General features: G+C 45.3%; 1 protein-coding gene across 3 annotated transcripts in view; it reads right to left on the minus strand.

Annotated features, from left to right (window-relative positions):
• The window catches only part of Filip1 (filamin A interacting protein 1), a 150,188-nt gene that overhangs the window by 108,623 nt on the left and 22,220 nt on the right, over positions 1–19,345 (minus strand). The window contains exon 1 of one of the 3 annotated variants that reach the window (XM_050126433.1): positions 8,360–8,553. The exons of the other annotated variants lie outside the window; for them this stretch is intronic. The gene's annotated coding sequence lies outside the window, so the exon portion shown is untranslated. Of the gene's footprint in view, positions 1–8,359; positions 8,554–19,345 lie in introns of those variants that run through there. 3 annotated transcript variants of the gene reach the window in all.

Below are 19,345 nucleotides of genomic sequence, written 5' to 3' on the forward strand. Positions count from 1 at the left end.
AGCGGCTGCCATTGCTTCTGGCTGCCCACCAGAACTGGATGACAACACCCTTCTGCACAGACTTAAGTTGCAGAACATGGAGAAATCAAGCAAGAACTGGCCTGGCAACTTCTCCCTGGCATCTAGCTTTAGAGTGCTCTAAGGTGCTGTGAGAGCTGCCGGGTGGAAATGGTTAGCAGAGGTTTTGCTCCGCTGGGAAGGTTCTGAGATACAATACACACAATGGCACGACTCTTACGGGAAGCGGATAAGAAGCCACTTTCTGATTGGACTTGAGGCCCACTCCACGGAAGGGGAGTTCAAAGGAAGCTAATATTGTTGGCTTGCTAAATATGCATGGCACTAAACTGCCTTCTACATATTTATCTATTACCTATAATTTATCTATTACCTGCTCTCAGCCTTCGAGAAGCGTCTTTTTTTTTTTTTCAGTAAGTGATGGGTAACAAGAGATTTGTAACTGAGAATAAGTGACTTAAGTGACTGTTGAGTGCCCAGCACTAAAGAGAATTTCTCTGTTGTCATCCCCCCCCCCACTCCAAAGCTGAGGGAACGTTGGAGAAGGGTCAGAAAGAATGTAAGAGCTGAAAGATGATGCGGAATGTTGTGAAGAATTTTCTGGAAATAACGCGGCTATTGTGCCCTGACTTCCCAGCAGCAGGAGTTGCCGGCACAAGTCTGGGCCCGTCAACAAGTATGTCCCGGATGGGAGAAGAGCTCATGAGGCCCCTACCTTTCCCTGAGGAGTGACAGGCAAGCTAATGGCTCCTTGGGCACGGAGGTCATCATCGTCCGCAGTGGTGCATTGCCTGGTAATTGTCCTTCCTCAAGCAAATAATTCCCTATTCGTATTCGTGCAGGCAATTCTAATTAAATGCAATGGGGTATGCATGCACATGTGTGCATACACACACACCAAAGACAGAGACAGAGATGGAGACAGAGAGGGAGAGGAAGCAGGAGGGAAGGAGGGCCTTGGCCTTGGCTGTAGCAGCAGCGGTGATGAGGATGGTAGGAGCCATGGCAGGCGTGGAGGCAGCACCTTGGTGGTGGAGCCGATTTCTGGGATTCATTGGATGACTGACTTCTTCTCACAGATCAGAAAGTACACACGGTATTCATCGTGTGCCACCTCCCAGACTACAACTGTTTGGTGGGGCAGCTGCAGCCTGGACCAGCTACTGTCCCTCCCCATGGCCTGGTCCAACCACCTCTTCCTGAGTCACAGTTATGTCACCTTCTAGACAAGGTGATGGAGACAATTGATGGGACTGAAGGGAAGAACCGCCACAGTTTGCTACGCGTCAATATCGCTCACATTTTCACCACTGGTGACAGACTGAGGAAGCACGCTGGGTAAAGGTGTCTGAATCCTGACAAGTCTGAGACTCCTGATGTTACTAACATAGAGGCAGCTAGGATGAAAAGGAATCCAGCTACACGAGTTTTCTATAGGGCATCTGACCTGGGGTCTCTAGACTTGAAGATCACCCTTGCACTTCATTGCCCTTGCGGTGCCCTCCTGCTCTGCTCTGAGATGGTGCAATGATAAATCTCCTTATAGCTAACGTATCTGTTCTGCACCCACTCCCTGCTCCTTCTGTGTAGCCTGACTATTAGTGCAGCACCGGGACACCCCACTGCAGCACGTCTCAGCAGTAGTAGGCTCACTGCAGTCGACAGGACAGCAGAGCCTGCCTTAGCTTAAGATATTGAATATATGGGAAATTGAACAACCAGGCACTGGGACCTGTGGTGCCTGCAGGCAGAGTGGTGGTGGGAGGGGGACAATATTATTGCTTGTAGCTGCAGATGAAGACTATACTTTTTTGAGGCTTCTAAGCCTCATCTCCAGTATAAGGGAGATTTGTTGAAAAGACAAAAGAGTTTGGGGGGAGGACATGTGAAAAGATAAAAGGTTGGGGAAACATAATCAAGGTATATTTTATATAAAATTGTAAAAGGATAAATGAACAACAAAAAAGAAGAAATAGATCCCAATGAAAAACAGAAGAAATACTAGCAAACCTTTCCTACTGTAGTCAGGAGACCAGCTAACGAATATTTCTGGAGAACTTATTCAATTCAAAGTATTATGGCCACCAGGCGGTGGTGGTGGCGCACGTCTTTAATCCCAGCACTCGGGAGGCAGAGGCAGGCGGATCTCTGTGAGTTCGAGACCAGCCTGGTCTACAAGAGCTAGTTCCAGGACAGGCTCCAAAACCACAGAGAAACCCTGTCTCAAAAAAACAAACAAACAAAAAAAAAACCCAAAAAACAAAAAACAAAGTATTATGGCCATTCTACCTCACCTTTATTCCCATGAATAGGAAACATATATAGTGGTAAGCAATAGAGGAATCGCTTAACACTGACCCCTGACCTCTTCAGGCATACCTACGCAGAAATATAAACCTACATACACATGCACACACCACACACACACACACACACACACACACACACAAACCCTTTACAAAATGAGGCTAAAACAACTAGCGGAAAGAAAGCTGACTGTAAATGTTTATGTCAAAGAATTAACATTTTAACTACCAATCTATTTTGAATGGAATGTGTCAAAGAAGTAAACAATTAAAATGGATTTGCAAATGTACCAGTTTTCTTTAATTTAATTCCAGAAGCACTTTGCTAACATATGATCTGACCTGGTTTTGTGGACGATGACTGTGCATTGCAGGTCAGCTGCAGCAGCACCTATGACATGCTGGGTCCTGGGCAGCTCACTTCCCTTCTCCCTGTGAAATCAAGGAGAGGACTCCTGCTGACCCACTGGCTACGTGCAGCCTGTGAACATACCCCGATTACCCAGTGTGTTCGGAAATTTTGGGAATTACAATCTCAAATACAGTTTAAAAGTTGTATTGCTGGCAATAGAGGGCCCATTTTCCTAGGTAGCAATAGAACAGGAGAGGCAAGCAAACCTCCTATCCTCTTTTGATATCGCCCTAGACGCATTCCTGGCTTGTTAACTGCCTCTCATCGCTTGGGAATCCAAGTTTTCGTGAAACACATTACTTTAAATTTCCTTCAGTTTTCACATTTTTACATTAAGCTGAACCACACAGACACAACAAAAAGTCCTTTAACCTCGCTAAGCCTCAGGTTTAGTTTAATATGGGAGTGACAGTAATCATTTCTGACTCCTTCCTGAGCATCACGGGGCCAGGATGCAGCGATGAACGGGAGCAGCGTGGCTCACTGTCTGTGTAGACAGTTCTTAATAAACGGGGGAAGTGACAACTAAGGCAAGCAGCGAGGAACATAACGAATGACTCAATCCTACGATGACCAGTGCAGTCCAAGAAAAATGAACCTGTTGACGCCTCTCTTCCGTATGATTTTAAATCTCAGAGCTACATCTCTCATTTTCAGATACACTCAGCTCTGTTAGCCCTGAGCACACGGGGATCCCTACGTGGTAGGCAGCAAACTGAAACCATCGCTCTCCGCGTGTCTCTCCTTCTGGTGGAACCACCTGTGAATATTGCATTTGTGTAAGCTAAGATGCCACTCATTGGATTTGGTAGGTCGGCTGTCTACCACAGGTGACCCTTGTTAAACACAAATGCCCAACTGAGCAGAAAGCTCTGCTGAGTCACAGTCGAGTCTCCATGGGCCCATGAGAGCTTTGTCCTTGGTATCCCAACCATTTCAAGCTGCTGAGGAATCTATCTATCATGTTACAGCCTAGCTCCTAAGACCAACCATGCACTTCTGGAACTCTGGCTGCTTTCATAATAGAGCTGAAACAGACTCGCTTCGGTGTATGACCGCCACAGATCTGTCTAAAATTTGAGATGCATTTTTCAAGTAACTTTGGTTTGTAAAATTGTTAATTTGTAGAAGAAAAACAGTTCTAACCCAACAATACTCTAGGCAACAAAATTTAAGAAAATGTAATTTGTGATCCTTTTGGTGAGTTGTTTTATTGTTTTGTTTTATTTGTAAAGGTATCAATATTATTTAAATTACTGCAGGCTTTGCATCTAATTAAAGAGATTCCAGCAAACATAAAGGGAGTTTGATTGATCATCATGAGTTTGAAGACAAAATGGGCAAAGTTGCCAAGTGAAAATAAATCTATACAGTCATCTTCCAGTCTGACCTGTGTCCTCTTCCTCTCATCTCTTCAACGAGCCCACTAGCCCCAGTGCAGAGCCCCCAGCACTTCAGAGTTCTCACAACCATCTTTATAACACAAGCGCTTTGTGTTCATCCTCTGTCATCTCCCCCTGCCCTGCCCTGCCCTGCCCCGCCACACACACACACACACACACACACACACACACAAAGACCCTCTGCAGTCTCTCGTGACCTAGACTGGCTTTATTCGTCACTATTCTATCGCTGTGGAAAGGCAGTGTGACCACAGCAACTCTTACAAAAGAAAGCATTTAATTGGGGTTGCTTACTGCTTCAGAGGTTTAGTCCCTTACCATCATGGCAGTGAGCATGGGGCATGCAAGCAGACATGGTGCTGAATAAATAGCTGAGAGTTCTACATCTGGCAGCAAGCAGGAAGAGAGAGATACTGGGCCTGGCTTGTACTTTTGAAACCCCAAAGCCCAACCCCTAGTGACGTACTTCTTTCAACTCCAACAAGGCCACCCCTCTTATTCCTTCTTAAGTAATGCCACTCCTGATGACTAAGCATTCAAATATATGAGCCTATGGAGGGCCATTCTTACTCAAATTACCACACTGACCAAAGTTTCGACATTCTCTTGACACTTCCCCCACAGAACTCTAGATTCTAACTATGCCAACTGCTTTCATTCCCTGCGAGTACCTTGCTCTGAACCTCTCTCCTGCTCCTTCATCACCTCTCAACTCAAGCACAGCTCTCTCTGAGCTGGTTTCCTAACTTATTTCTTTCTTTATTCTCCTAGATGTTATTCGCTCGTAATTGTGGGGCTGCCATGTTTACTTACCTAGCTTGAGTTTCTTGAAAGCAGGACCTCACTTTTAAATTATTGTATTCCTGGCATTCAACGTAGCGCTTGGCAACGGTTAGCCATTGACAAAACAGAACCGCTGAACTCCTGAGCCCCACACATTTGCAAATTCTAGTCTACAAAATCCCAAGAACTTATCACCCTACCGTTAATGGAGGATGTATTTTCACCGACCATTCTGTTCAAAACAGCTGCTTTCTTCATTCATTCCTTTTGAACCAGTCTGTCGTTTGTATCTACTAACAACAGCAAATGAATCTGATCCTCATTGCTCTCATGAGTCCTACGAATTGGAAACATCTCAACTATTACAGTCCATTTGCTGTGAATCCAGAGGCTGATCACATGACAGCACCCTTTAAATACACATTTCTAAATGCTTCATTTAGATTTCAAATTGCAAAGATAATAAATTAAGAGATTTCTATTTATAATTCAACTTTTATTTTCAAGTCACAAAATTTCGAATTTCTAACGTGACTGATATAGCCAGGTTCTTCAGAGAATAAATCTGCCCCTTGTTCTATTTACTATTCAAATCCTCCTCTTCACAGTTATGGCATCTCTGCTAACCACATGCGGGGAGGAAATGTCTGTAGCTCCAATCATTATGAAATATGACAGGCTTTTATATTAAACGAGGCAAAGTCCAAATTCTCCACAGTGGTCTAACTGTGCTTCTTATGAGCTGAATGCTGTGGACGTAACCGCTGCCCATCTTAGGAAAGTCTCGCTCTTGCATTCTTAGTCCGGAATGTCGATGATCTAAGCTGCACTGCAACCATTCACAGAGACGGCGCTGTCTTGAAGGGCAAGGCCCTGGTAGGGCGCGATGTGCCTGGGTGGTTTCAAACCCACGATGGCTTCGTCAGTGGCGAACGTTTCATTTACCTGGGCTCCCACCCCTTGACTTTTACTTGGACAGACCTGACAGCTCGGTAAGTCAGAACTGCCAACCCCTGCATGGTTTCTTCCCAATCCCCCTGGCAATAAAAGGAGACTGAACCTTGCTCTGCCTCATGTCACCCACGAAGATGATGAATCCTTCATCGCGCTGTGGCCAAGGCTGACGTTCCCCGGCAAATGCAAACCCGCGGCTAGCGTTCTGCCAGCTGTCATTGGGAGAGTCACATTCTTTACACCCGATGTGGCACATTTCCTCCATTTGCGACTTGAGCCAAGCCAATAACTTCTCAAAATCTGATGCCAAAAGTCTGTCCAGTTCGTAAAAACACCTTTCTTTCTGGTTCCCCAGTCCTCACTCACACTTCCCTTCCTTGGTCAGCATTGGTACCTTATCAATGAAGTCACCGAGCCTCAGGGGGGGGGGGAGGAGACAGCTTGCCTCCCGTGGGGCAGTGTGCTTTTCTGAGGAGGCATCCGGTCAGAACCAACGAAGAAATCATAAAAACACAGCTGGTGAGAACAAGCCAATAAACTTGAGTGGTTCCAAGGGCGCACTTTAGCTAAAAGGAAGCGTGACCACGACTGAGAGGGTAAAGAAAACAGCTGTATATACTTAAAAGTCTTCTCTATTTTTTTTTAAAAGTTGCTGTTGTTTTAGAAATTGTTCTCTTTTAGGAATACTAGTAATAAACCTGAAAACTTGGGTTCCCTGAAAATCAGTTGTAATATACATTTATTTCCTTGAGTCTTAATCAGCAGGAAACATTTTTAGCGAGTTCAATGACTCCTCATCTGTGTTCGTTTGAGTCAAGAACTGACGTTTCTCACCTCAGCATTTTGGATAAAGTCAAGGTCACACCTAGGGTGCATCTGGTGAGGGGAGATAGTACAGTCCCCCTAGTGTATTTATACCCGTGAGATTTACTTTCCAAGCTGAGATGGTTTTGAACACCACAGGACATTGACAAAAGGCAGCGGCTAACTGTCCAATTGACTCTGAAGATTGATGGCGAGGGTGGGAAGAGCTACGGTTCTGTCTGTATCCCAGTCAGTTCAGCTGCCATCTCCATAGTGTCCTCACTGGAAGACCCAGCTGCGGCTCCATCTGAAAAGACCGTATCTTTAAACCTAAACAAACCGTTCTGCCTCTCCCATTCTTTGAAGACTACGCCCTTAAAAAAAAAAAAACAAACCAAGGGGCAATATGTGAAATATAGAATTTTCTCACAATTCCCCTGGCATTTCTCAAACAGAGGAAGGAAACGCAAGGGTGCCGTCAAAGCGTTGCTGCAGAGAGCCATTCTTTGCAAACAGCGTACTGCCCTCCACACGTCTGAGAGAAAACAATGGTAATTCTATTTCAAGACAGTGTTCCAGACACTAAGTCACTTTGAAATATCTATTCGTAACTCACCTTTCAGAGAGGCTAAAATTCACTGGACAGTGAATACACAGCACGAATTTTCTCCTAGAACACTAATTGTTTTGACTTCCTTCAGCTGCCAAGTCCAAGGCATCCTCAGATTCCTGCTCAGCATCATCTTAACCACTAACAGATCAGCATTTCTGCTTGCAAGACGCGCTTGGCATTTCTGCTATCAATTCTTTTAGAATGAGGCACAACTGTGGGCTTGCGCAGTATAATTGAGGTAACAAATAGATCGTTTATTTCACCAAGATCACTTAGTGGGTAAGGACACTTGACCTGTCAACCTGACTTTGATGCCAGAATCCACCTGGCGGAAGGAGAGAACCAACTCCTGCAAGCTGTCGCCGACCTCCACGTGTGTGGCCTCTACCCCAATAAACAGGCATAAATGAATAATTTAAATAAGCGTGGGGACGGGGATACAGCTCAGGGGTGGAGTGCCTGCCTGCATGTAGAAGGGTCTGGGTTCTTTTCCAGCACAAGAGAAAAAGGTAATAATGTTCAAATGTGTGGTTCGCATACAAGAGACATAGAGTTCAATGCCCAGTACCAAGGTAAATCAGCCTATTAAATTCCTATGTGAGCCTGGATAAGTCTAGTTGATTAAACTAAAAATGGGTAAAATGCCAACAAAGTTTGAAAAATAATAGTTATCTTACTGTGGCAGAAATTCTGAGACTTACTCCCAATTTTTAACTTAAATGCTGAAGTTAAAGTATTTATAACTCCCTAGAAATAATCATGAAATCTGGAATTTCCTTCATAGTAGCATGATAACAGGTTAGAGACTTTTACTCTAGGTTAAAATGCACACATTTCTGTGAATTAAAAAGGATTTCACAGGGTGTGATAGCACAGGTCTTTAATCCCAGAATTTGGGAACAGAGACAGACGGGTCTCTGTGAGTTCGAGGCCAGCCTGGTCTACATAGAGAGTTTAAGGCCAGTTATTCCTTCTATTTTTGTTGGATCAACTCATTTACTCTCAACTTTGTCCTAACCTAAGTCAGACATTGGTTTGAGGGCGAAGGAGAATATTTGTACATTACCTCATAACGCCCCAAATATGCGACTTCTTCAAAGTACACAGTTCAGATCCTGCAGTGACCAGAAACAGTACCTGGGAGGTGGGAGCAACAGAAAAAGGGAGCTGGCCTTCAGAGGACAGAAGGAGCAGAGTGGTCAAAGAGCGACCCTGGAGCAGCACAAATGGACTTTGAGGAGATTGTAGCGGGGACAATGCCAAGCTGAAATGACAGCCAACTCTTTTGGTGTTTGGACAGTGCCACATTCATCTGAGGAGGTCAAAGACTTCCAGGCTGGATCCCAGACAGAGGGGAGCCCAGGTTTACACATCCCTCTCTGCCAAGGACACGAGGCTCTTCTTTGCCCATAAATCAAACAGTTGCCAGGCCCCCTGATGACATTGCACCTTGAGGAGAAAAAAATCAAACTGCAGAAGGTTTTGTTTGTTTGCTTCATAATGGGAAATACACCCAAGGATCATTTTTTCTGCAGTGTCTAAGACTTAGTGCTATTTGAGAAGAAAAATAAAGAAAAATGTTATGCAATGGATAATGCAGTTGTAGGCAATCAAATTAGAAAATGCAGGCAGAGATGCTTTGTAAATTGTAAACCAAAAAGATTTTAATGGCGGTTGCTCGCCAGTGGGGAAAACAGCCGAAGATCAGCTTATTTTTTCCAAAAGCATGAAGTCCCTTGCTCATAAAGCTCAGAAGGCTCTCCTTTGCCTGCCAGAAACAGTTTCACATTTTAGACTTTCATTCAGAGCTTACCCATCTTGACACGTTTGCTTTTCAACTTATACCAACTACTAATGACTGAGTAGCCACAGAGGTCTAGACAGGTTGACTACGGCAGGGATCTATTCTGAGAAACACGCAGTTGGGTGAGTCCTCATGGTGCTAACAGCATACAATGGACTTATCCAAAACTGGATGGTGGAGGTCAGCTGCTCAAGATGGCCTTTTGATCTAGACACAGGAAACAAGATATCTAGAAATAGGGAAATACTCTAAAATCATGGCAAATGATATGGTAGAAACCAACAAACAAAGATCTCCTGAGTAAATTGGGAGCGTGGGGACCTTGGGGAGGGTTGAAGTGGGGAGGGGAGAGGCAGGGAGGGGAGCAGAGAAAAATGTAGAGCTCAATAAAAATCAATACAATAAAATTTAAAGAAAGCTATTGTGGGGAAAAAAGTTTCAATTCATTACATTTAACATAAAAAACAACAACAAACAAAAACGAAAACCCAAAACAAACTTTTCCTGGTAGCCATGATAAAGCATGTTTCTGTTCTGTAGGGCACATGTGCTCCAGGGTAGCAATCCATCAGTCTTATAAGCTCCAACATCCTTAGTGTTCTCTCATTCATGCTTCCTTCAGATTCTCTGCTCTCAGGAAGATGGGAAATGTCAATGGAAACACTGCCAGATTATAGACAAAATGAGGTGAGTTCACGTTGAAAAAGGATGGCCCAATACAGGACATAAACACAACTCATCTTTATTTGATCATCAATTTCACACACACACACACACACACACACACACACACACACACACCTGGTTGCTTGTTTGTGGCAGGAATCTACCTAGGTAGCCCAGGCTGGCCTGAAATTTGCAATCCTCCCTCCTTCAGCCTTTGAGTGCTAACATTACAGGCATGCATGCACCACCACAAGTCAAACAAACCCACATACACTTCTTTAAAGGATCCTCTCTTGGAACACAAAACCTGAGCTGCAGCCAAAAGGGCTCTGCCCTGGGTTTGCAAAACCCACGAGAGCAGAGAGCCAGAGGAACATTGCATGACGGGTTCCTTAGCGATGCATCCAAGGTCCTATCTGCAGACTCGAGCTGAAGGAGGAGCTGTATTCATCCCGCTCATGCAGGATCCGAGCAGAAGCTATTGAGGGCTAGCCTGCACTACACTACCCTGCCCATCGTCTTTGCCCATAACACCCCTTGACTCACAGCTGCCAATCACGAAGCTGCTGGGTCAGGCTCCTTCTCAAGAAGCCGGAGGAGTCCTTGTCCAGCAGTGAGCAGCAACCCTGCAGGTTCTGTGACCCGTGTCTGGAGCTCCCGTCCCCTCGGTCTTCTCCAGCTGGGCTCCCCACAACACTTTCACTGAGTCTCAGCCTTTACTTCCACCCCTGGTTACCTATATGGCGAGAACGTGGCAGACAAGGAACCAGACCTTGGGGAGTTCTGACCCTTGAGGGTGTCCTCTCAAAACAGTATCTCAAGAGTCAGGTCAGTGCTTTCTGACTCTGCAAGCCCAGAAGCTGGAGCTTAGCAATTGTTTTGTTTGTTTGTTTGTTTGTTTTGATTACATTATTTCCGCCGAGAGGTAACCTGTAGCCCTGCTAAGCCTTCAGCTCAGTAAGTAGCAGAGAATGAACTGCATTCACAAGTTTAAACAACACCCCTGACATGCACAGAGATACTCAAGAGATATATACACACACACACATATAAATCCTCCCAAACAAAACAAAAAAATTACTTTTTCTATAAAAGACACAAAATGCCCAGAAAAGATTATTCCCACCTTAATCCCATTTGTCATCCACAATAATTTTAACTTCCTCCATAGTGCTCAAAAGTATATATTAAAAAAAAAAAGACAAAATTGAGAAATCTTGTTCGAGAATGACCTTTGAGAACAACTAATCTCTACTCCGTTTTGTGGGAAAAGGTACTGGAGATTGAGCCCAAGCCCTCACACGCGGTAAGCACACATTCTGCTCCTGAATCCGGGGGAATTTGCGGCTAGCTGTAAGCCTTTGCAGCTAATGACTTGCAAAGTTGGTCGTCGTGGTGGAGGCAAAACCAGAAGGTTGGTTCCATTTCTGTGTGGCCCGGAAATCTCACCACTGAAGGAGATGCACTGGAGCTACCCGCGAGCAGATGCCTTCCCAAGTCTCCAAGACAGCACCAGTCAAACCTCTGGGTGGCCTCTGCCCAGGAAGAAAGAGCCATTTTTTTCTTGGGATACAATTCTCCTTCAAATATTTTTCTAAATCCTTTTTCCCCCCACTTCTAATTTTATTGAGAGGAGAGGAGGGGAGAGGAAACGCGGGGGTGGCAGGAGCTCCGATTATCTTTAGCCTCTCATCTCACTTCTCCTTTGACCTACAAAGACCCATTGTTTTCTTCACTGCTCCTAGAGGTGGAGAAGTTACTGAAAGAGAAGCCACCCACCCTGCGAAGTTAGTAAGTAGTACAAAAGGAAAATGAAGGCACTGATGATCAGACTACTAGGGTCTGTTCTGGGAGGAGGCCAGATGTCAGAGGCCTATGAAATAACACTGAGTGGTGTCCTGAAAATGTACTCATACGTCAATTCTTGCCACATACGGTTTGCTCGGAGGCTCCAAAGCAAGCGGCAGGGCTCATCTAAGTAAAGAGCCAGCCAAGATAATCTAATGACCTAAGACTCCGACGACACTGCCTGCTGTCTCTGGTCCGGCTTGGTTTTATATTAACAGACCGAATTTTATTGCTTCTCTTCTACAAGTGTCCTCAATGTTTCCTTTGCCACTGCTTTCAGAAATATTTTAACTCAGGAGCCGAATTTCCTTAAATGCGGTTCTTAAATTTTACATTCAGTGTGCTAGTTACTACCGTTATGTTTGTGTGCCAGGGCTGGGCTTAGGGGAATAATTGCTTTAACCACATTATTTAAGAAACTACTCGCTGTATGAAAAGAAATCTTACACAAGATATAAAAATGAATTTTAAGATGCATTCTGTTGGGAGGATGATGAGAGATTCTCGTGGCTGTCTCAGCCCCCCTGGCTTTATTATTCAGTTGCTGTGTGCCTTTTGAAAAAGGAAAGACTTTGCCCTTAACACTGCTCTTACTACAAGTCTCCTAATCTCCGGACTGATGCTTTCAAACACGACCTGGGACATTCACTCTGCCCTGTGATGGACAATAAAGCCCACACTTCCTCACAGGCACAGGGTGTTTTATTGTTTTCTGACCCACTGACTTAGCAGAGATGAAGTTCATTTGCAGTCTCACCAACTGACACACGGTTCCTGTTTCCACACTCAGTTTTCCCACACACTTTGCGTTCATACGAGAATTACAAGATAATATTCAGAATTTCAAACCACTGTGTGTTTCCTGGGAGTCGGCTTTCCCAAATATTTACATTAGTCTCTGCAAGTAAGTTAAGTAATTATAAGTAATTCAAGACAATGTTATTTTGAGGAAGGATATGCTACTGACTCTTGGCTCTGATTTCCAAAAGTGCTTAGAGTCTGCCACAGCCAACAGCCAGCAAAGATCCCATGACTAGCAGTCCCCAGAACCCTCAAGTCATTAGCTTTTTCCCTAGAGACAACCAAAAACCTCCCAGCAGGTAAGTCACAACACATCTCGTAAGAGGCTTCCGTTGAAACTCCATTAAGAATTTGGCATGGACGGCTTGTCTGAAACCTTCAGGAAATGTTAGACCTTGTCATGCTGACAGGCACCAGCAAGCCATCTTTGCTAAGTTCCAGCAAATGTACGAAAAGCAAAGAAGGATGGAGACACTCTTCCTGGAATGTGGTGGCACCCTTAGAAGGAAGTCACTATCTGCTGATCGAAGGGCTCTCAGCTGGCACATCTTCCCCTTGGCAAGGTCACATATGTGTGTGAACAGTTTTTAACAGAATCTAACTGTTGTATTGGTAGAAAATGACCACGTTCTGAAAGAGTTTATTTTTTTTTCATGGAATAAGTAGTGTTAGATGTTGAATTATCTTTGAAGATGAGAAGTTGGGATCGAGAACTTATCCTAAGGGCCGGGGATGAAGCTCACTTGGTAGATGCCTGTATAGCATGCACGAAGCCCTGGGTTTGATCCCCAGTTCCGACAAAACAAACAAAACGGATGTGGTGAGACAGACTAGTAATCCTAGAACTTGGGAGGCAGAGAAGGGAGAGACAGGTTCAAGGCCACCCTCCAGGGAACACAAGCTTGAGGCCAGCCTGGGAAACATGAACTTCTGTGTCAAAAAAAAAAAAAAAAAAAACTATTATATAGGCTAAATATCTTAAAATTTCAGCTATCTTGAAATAATTCCCAGAATTATTTTCTAGAAAATTATTTCCATTTTCCCCCTGCATCCAGGGTGAGCCCTTATGCTAAGTCCTGAGACTTCATCCTAATCATACATTTTCATGTGGCTTGTTTGGGGATGATCGAGGCAATATGGCCAAAGAAACCAGAACAGACTGAGCTTTTCTGACTGCTACCGAAAAAGAAAAGTCCACTGACTTGGACAGCTTGTTAGCCCCACCCGTAGCTCCAATAGCCATTAATCATTTATAAGAGAGATAAAATATAGTAGTTATGAAAATAGAACTGACCCAAAACAAGCTGACTTATAAAAAACTATTTAATACTTTTAAGGTTTTCTGTGTCAAGTATGTTGGGCATGTAGCTCATGTGGAGTTTACCCTAATAGTCCCAAAGGCCTCTCTTTGTATCTGACACTAAGCCTCACAACCTGAGTTCAGTCCTCAGAACTGGACACACACACGCACATGCACACATACACACTCACACGTACACACATGCACACACATACCAGTAGTAATAAATTTTAAAAAGACACTAAATCTCTCTTTAAATCTAGAGATTTAAATATAGAGAGCCTAGTCCTGTGAAGACCGTGCCTGCCCTTGCTCCAGTCTGAATCATCTTGCGTCATCATCAGACCTTACACTTGAGGAATCTGAGATAGAGAGGGGAAAAAAGTATTTTAGTATCGGAATTTTAGCCCAAGCAAGTAGGACTTCAGAACCCATTTATTACTTCTCATGACACCAAATAAGAATATTTAGTGGCTTGGCCATAGAATTTTTCTATTCTCTAAAATTATGTCTCATATATTGGAATAAAGATGAAACCAGACATGATGACACGTTCCTTTAAACCCAGCATTGGGAGGCAAAGGCAGGTGAATATACGTTTGAGTTGGCCTGGTTTACGTAGTGAGCTCCAGGTCGGCCAGTGCTACATATAAGACCCTGACTCAGAACAAAAAAAAAAAAAAAAAAAAAAAAAAAAAAAAAAAAAAAAAAAAAAAAAAAAAAAAACCACAATAAGACAAATCAAAAACAGAACAGCAGAGCTGGTTAGTGGTGATGCACAACTTTAATCCCAGCACTTGGAGGCAGAAGTAGGCAGATCTCTATGAGTTCAAGGCCAGCCTGGTCTACAGAGTGAGTTCCAGGACAATCAGAGCTATGCAGAGACTCTGTCTTGAAAAACCAAACCAAACAAACCAAAACCTTCTAGAACCAGAACAACAATGAAGCAAGAAAGAAAAGAAAAAGAAAAGTATAAGATCTTGTGTGAAAACTGCGAAGTTAAAATATTTATCTCTTAGCACAGAGTAGACAAATTGTATTGATGAGAAAAAGACAAGCCTGAGAGGAGAAACCTGTACGGCTGGGGTGGAACATGTGAACTTGCTACCTCAGCTCAGGGCATTGCTGCTCTGAGTCTCAGCTCATACCCACCGCTGTCTCCCACAGTATCTAAACCCAATCACATGAAGAGAGGACCACCATATTCTTTGATAGACACTTCTTGGCACTTAGCATCCAATACACAGAAAAAGTAATGGTTCCTAGGTCATCTGACAGGGAAAGAAGAGGCACTCTACAGAAGGGAAAATTTTTACCAACTATGTATCTGACAGAGAATTAATATCTAGATTCTAGAGTCTAAAAAAAAAACTCCAAAAGTTAAACATCACAAAAAAAAATCCGAACTGTTCAGCATTCCTTGGCCCTGAGGGAAATGCAAAATGAAAACTGCTTTGAGATTCCATCTCCCCTCAGTCAGAATGGCTATTATTAAAAAAAAAAAAAAAAAAAAAAAAAGTCAAATGCTGTCAAGGATACAGGGAAAGAGGAGTTCTTATTCTCTGCTGCTGGGACTGTTTACTAGAACAGCACCATGGAGGTTTCTGGGATTCAGAAAACTAAAAATGGAATTACTATATGACCCATGAACACCACTCCTGAGCATATACTCAAAGAATCTAAATCAGCCTACCGAGAAGATGCTTGCATTCCTGTGTTTATGGCACTACTCGGAGTGGCCAAGGCTTGGGCGCCCCTACATCCACCACCAAGTAAATGTGCATATGCACAGCGGAGTTTTATTCGCATTAAAGAACAGTGAAATTCTTATGATTTGCAAGAAAATGTGTAGAACAGAGATAGTCACATTAAATCAGCCAGACTCGGGCAAATGTTTTTCTCATATGTTGAATCTACACATAACGTGTGTGTGCATGTGTGTGTGTGTGTGTGTGTGTGTGTGTGTGTTATGGAAACAGACGGGGGACTGTGGGGGTGAGTGGAGGGGGGAAGGAGGGAGAATATTGTATATTTTCTCTGATATGTAGGGTCACACACAATGCACTTTATTTGGTACACTAAAAAAATTAATAAAAAGGTCACTGAAATCATGAAATTATCCTGTTCTATCACAACTCAATTAGCTACAGTGATTGGGATGAGACGCAAGAGAAAGAAAGGCACCTAGTCCTTCCCAAGGGTAAACACAGCAGAACATCCCTTTCCTAACAGGCATACATAGTTTGGGATTGCCCAGTTAAGACTGCGAACAGCTGAAACAAGCAGAGATAGAGAGTTTCCGGTGGTGACCCAGGCGATGCCTTCAGAGCTATTTTCTGGGAACCACATGACGGCGTGGTCACTGTAACACATCCAGCACAGAAAGCCCCTATGCAAATGAACTATAGACATAAGCCTTTGGCTATGTCTTATCTCCGTTTACCTGTATAGTTTCTTTATACTCATAGTCCTTATTCCTGAGCTGGACTAGTGTTTAGATATCACCTTATTTTCTGATTCAGAAACACATGTACATTTTTTTTATTTCTGAAAGAAAGTGATAATTGTATTGTTCACATTAAAGATCAGCCAGGAGTAAAAATAAATCAGTGTAGAGAAAGAAGGAAAAGGCTGAACAAAACTGCTATGCTCCTGTGGCTTTGAAAAAACAACAACCATATTTTATAAATTAAAATCATGGAACACGATCATGATGACTAAATATTCAAGTGGAAATATCACGCTTCATAGAGGGCATTCTGGCACAGATGTTGGGCTGTTCCATGTCTGGCCTGAAGAACCCAAGACATCAGACCTTGATGTCATTCTTCAGATTACAAAGTTCCACGCCTTCTTATATCATGAGACAAAGGCCTGATGCCCACAAGCTTACAGTTTGTAAGTTATTCTTTCAGATAGACTTTCTCCCCAACACAACACCGATATCAACAAAAGAGGCCAAAGGGCTTGCTATGACAATTAGAAAATCCTAGGTGGCAATGGACACAGATGGCACCCCTCAGACTTTTGGGTCTGTGGGGTCCACAATCAACCAGGAGCCTGCCTGGTGCCTCTGACGCCATGCAATCAGGCGCCCTCCAACACACCAAGTACTGCCAGAGGCCGGGCATGTGAGAGAGGAAAGGCAAGAGCTCCATGCCATTCCTTGTGACTTGGGTAGACAGTACTCAACCAAGTGTCACCTGTGATCCAGCCAAGAGCTCTGGTGCTGGCAGCTGGGCACCGTTGTGCGGAGAGAGTGCAGGGTGGGGAGGTGGAAGAAACAGAGAGGTGGAATAGGTTTCTTGACTGAGGAGAAAGGTGGATCCGGAGAGGTGAGGGCGGTGAGGAGTGGGCTGACGAGAACGGCCAGCTGGCCACCTGAGTCCAGGGAAACGCCTGGGCCTGGGGGCTGTACAGGGGCCTGTAGTGGGGCCACATTAGTGTCTGAGGGCTGTGTTTCCACAGGGGCCATATCAATCTGGGTGGCCTGCATGGCCACTGGGAGCCATGGTGACAACCTGGGCTGCTGCCAAGGTCCACATCTGGGAACATGGTCCTGCTGCAGTTGAGGCCTGTGTTGACGTCCCTGGTCCATGTTGCAGTCAAGGCCCACAGGGATGCCTGGGATCTAGGCCACAACCTGTGACCATGTTGGTATCTGAGAGCTGTACTGCTGCTGGTGCCAGGCAGTCTTGGGTGACCAATACTGTCAACTGGGGTCATGGTATGGTTTGGACCAGGGTTGTAGCCAAGGGCCATGTCTGGGTCCATGATCCCGCCATCTAGGGACTGTGTTGATGTTTGTGGCTCCTGAGACCATTGAAGACCATGCTGATGTCAGGGGTCTAGGCTGCCACCTGGAGCCATGTCGGTATCTGAAAGCCTTGCTCCTGCAGGGGGCTACACCAGTCCCAACAGCCTGTGCTGCCACCTGGGACAATGGTGACATCTAGGCCCAGGCTACTGCCTAGGCCCTTGACTAGGTTCATGGTCCTACCACAGCTAGGTCTATATTGATGTCCGTGGCCTATGTCACCACCAAAGGTCACATAGATATCCGACGTCTGGGTCACAACCTGAGTCTGTGAGGATGTCAAAGAGCCACGCTGCCATCAGGGGCATCCTGATCTGAGAGGCCTGTGCTGTCTGTCACCCAAGGCCATGGTGTCATCCAAGCCAGGACTGCTGCATAAGAACATGTCTGGGTCCGTGGCCCTACAGAAACCAGGGTCTGAGTTGATGTCCAGGGCTCCTGTTGTCACCAAGGGTCGTGCAGAGGACTAGGGTCTGGTTGGTCACCTTGGACATGGGTATTATATCAGGCTGTGAGACCCATGCCATACCTGGGGCCATGCTCATGTGGGTAGCCAGTGCTGCCACCTGGAGCCCTGGAGACTTCTGGGCATAGCTCCTGAGGACCATGTCTGGGTCCGTGGCCCTTCAGAGGCTGGCATCTGGGTGGTATTCATGGCTCCAGTTTCCACCGAGGGCTCTGTAAATGCCAGGGATCTAGACAGCCACCTGGGACCATACTGATGTCTACAGGGTGATACTGCTGCCAGGCTGTGCTAATCTGAGGGGCCTGAGCTGCTACCGAGAGCACTGTCTGGGTCTGTGGCCCTGCCACAGCTGGGGTCCGTGGTGATACCCATGGCCGGTGTTAGCGCTAGGATCCTTGGAACCTTGCTGTGCTAAGCCAGCCCCACCCTTCACTGGCCCTAGGATGACTGGTCCTGCCACTTGCTGGATATTGCGGCAGGTTATCTGGCCCTGTCCCTCAGGGGAAAAGCTCACCTCCCACCTCCTACACTCAGGAAAAAATGATCCCACTTCTCACCATAGGTGTGCAGGTCACCTGGGAAGCACACTAGAGCTGACCCTGTGGTCAGGGATACCGGTGAGACATCCCTGAAGGCATGAGAACAGGAGAGTTGACCCCATCTCCCCCATCTGCCATGTAGTGGTAGGGGTGAGCGAACCATGACTCCCTATTACCTATTACCACCTGTGGCAGGTACAAAGCTGGCCTTGGGGTCACAAGAATTGGAGAGCTGGCCCTGAACATCACCGGCTTCAGTGAACCAGGAAACAGCCTCTGCTTCCTGTCTGGGCAGCACAATAGAGCTGAATCTCCCTGCCACAGCTCTTCTGTATAAGTCCTACAGCAATCGGGAGAGAGGGCTCTGCACATTGCCTGGGCAACACAGCAGAGCTGGCCCTGGCGATATGATCTGAGGGCCCGAGAGCAGGAGTACTGGCCCTGCTCCTTGCTGTAGGCTGCACTGGGTGAGTTAGTCAAAGCAGAGTTTAGGAGCTCATCCGGGTAGTGATGATGAAGGAAAGCCAGCAAGCTGACCAACCCAGCTACTCCCCAGGCCCAGAGCCAGGGCTATGAGTTGGCCCACTCCAACATCCACCCAATCTATGAACTGTTGCAGCATGTGAAGTGGATGAACCTACAAATTCAAAACAGCGGGATCTCCATGACACAGGACAATGACAAGAAATCCAAGAGGAGCCCCAGTAGGAACCCATTTCCAGCGGTGTAGCAGAAACCAGGGGCTTTGAACCAGACCTCACAGCAATGAACATAGCATGTGACTCACTGGGCTACACAACAGCTCACAACA

This window comes from Alexandromys fortis, unplaced genomic scaffold (genome assembly GCF_014885135.2).
Source record: "Alexandromys fortis isolate MF-2015 unplaced genomic scaffold, M_Fortis_MF-2015_v1.1 scaffold_22, whole genome shotgun sequence".
Classification (NCBI taxonomy): Eukaryota; Metazoa; Chordata; class Mammalia; order Rodentia; family Cricetidae; genus Alexandromys; species Alexandromys fortis.